Raw genomic sequence first — 1,847 nt, forward strand, 5'->3', positions numbered from 1 at the left:
GTAGAGACGGGGTTTCACCATGTTGACCAGGATGGTCTCGATCTCTTGACTTCGTGATCCACCCGCCTCGGCCCCCCAAAGTGCTGGGATTACAGGCTTGAGCCACCGCGCCCGGCCCATTTTAGCTTTTTTCTAATCCAGACATGTGACCTGGATGTGTCACATGTCTATTCTATACTTTGTGTCTTGTTCCGTCTCCTCCCTGTGTTTTTTGTCAACTGGTAAAAACAATTAAATATTTCTTGTACTCCAATAAATCTCCCTTTAAGTAAGAATGAGGTAGAAGGTGTCCATACAAACTTGGATTCTTACTCGGTTCCATTTGGTAGCAGCATAGGGACTATAGGGAGGGAGGCTTCTGTGTGTTTCTTCAGGAAGAGTAATCTTAGGAGGAGCGTCATAGGGAGAGATGGAGGGATGGGGATGGGTGGGGAGATTCAGGAATCCTGTTTTCTGTGTTACATCTGGCATTATTACTGTTTACAGACAGTGTCACTTGTACCACTCCCCCTGTGCCAGAGACAAAACAGCAAATTACAGTGTTTACTTTTGTTTTTGTATCCATTTGGTAGCCCAGTAAAGTCACTGCTACCCCTGCAGGCGGGAAGTGGCTCTTCTCTAAGGGTACAATTAATGCTGGCTTGCCACCCCTTTCTTTTGTGTGATTAAATTGGAGGTTTCAGGAAAGCAGAGGAGACGTGTTCCCTGAGGCAGTCGCTTGCTGCTAGATCCTGTGGTTTTTGACACCTGATGGTACAATAAAGTCTTCTGCAGATGATTACAGTGATGAAAGGTTGTCCACCCATGGGAGAGCTGCTCTGTATTTTCAGCAGAATAGGGTGTGTTAGTGTCAGAGGCTTTATAAGAAACAGGCCAGTAACCCATCCCCCTTCCATGGAATTCATCTCACTTGTTGTGACACATGATTTCCTCCCAACCCAATTTGGCTTTCTAAATTTAGTCCTCCATAATGGGAAGTAGAGATCTTTAATTAATGGATTAGGAAGTTTTTGCAGTTACTGCCTATGGTGGTAAAGGAGGAGTAGGAGAATAACACTAAGTGGCAATAGTGGCATTTTGGTATTTTAAGAGAGGAGAGTATGATTGTGTGAGAGTTTGAGATTGAGAAAATGTCAGGAGAGTTAAAGAGAGATCAAAAGACATAAATAACCAACAGTAGAATTAGGTAGCAGTACCTCCTTTTAATATAAAGGACTGTTATTGTTGCCTATGGTTAGTTGTATGATTATTAGGCTCTAAAAGCATAGGGTTAAAGAGAAAACACAATAATAATGCAGATCTTCAGATGTTGGTACAGTTGTAGGATTTATAAGTTCAAATGGTTTATGTGTATAACTTGAATGAAATTACACATTGTATTACTAAACAAGGTGGTGGTAGTAGTTGTCTCTACCTGCGTCTTCTGATTCCCTTCTGGTTTTATTTTCTCCTTCATTCTATTCTCTTTTCTTTTTGTCCTAGCTAGTCTATCTCTGGCCTCTGTGATCTCTCTGACTTTTCTCTCATTCTCATGATCTGTTATCCTCTTCCTCATTATCCTACTCCATTGTCTTATCCATATTGCCTTATACTGTTGGTTCTGGTCTGTCTCCTGAGTAACAGGGCTTCCTGTTACTCTCCTCCTAGCCCCGTTTTGTATCCTCTGTTCTCTCAATGAATCGACACTTTTATCAGTATGAACTGTTCTTTGTGTTATTATAGTCATGCATTTTACTTTCTACATATGTCATAAACTCCAGAATATATCGCGCTCATTTTTGCTTAAACAAGTGATTATCTTTTAAAGAGATTTAAAAATGTCTTTTTTTTTTTTTTTTTTACATTTC

General features: G+C 40.5%; 1 protein-coding gene across 1 annotated transcript in view; it reads left to right on the forward strand.

Moving 5' to 3' along the window:
- ARMH3 (armadillo like helical domain containing 3) overlaps positions 1 to 1,847 on the forward strand; it is a 195,356-nt gene that overhangs the window by 66,847 nt on the left and 126,662 nt on the right. The gene's annotated exons all lie outside the window — the stretch shown is intronic.

This window comes from Cebus imitator, unplaced genomic scaffold, assembly GCF_001604975.1.
Source record: "Cebus imitator isolate Cc_AM_T3 unplaced genomic scaffold, Cebus_imitator-1.0 Scaffold71, whole genome shotgun sequence".
In the NCBI taxonomy this organism is placed as follows: Eukaryota; Metazoa; Chordata; class Mammalia; order Primates; family Cebidae; genus Cebus; species Cebus imitator.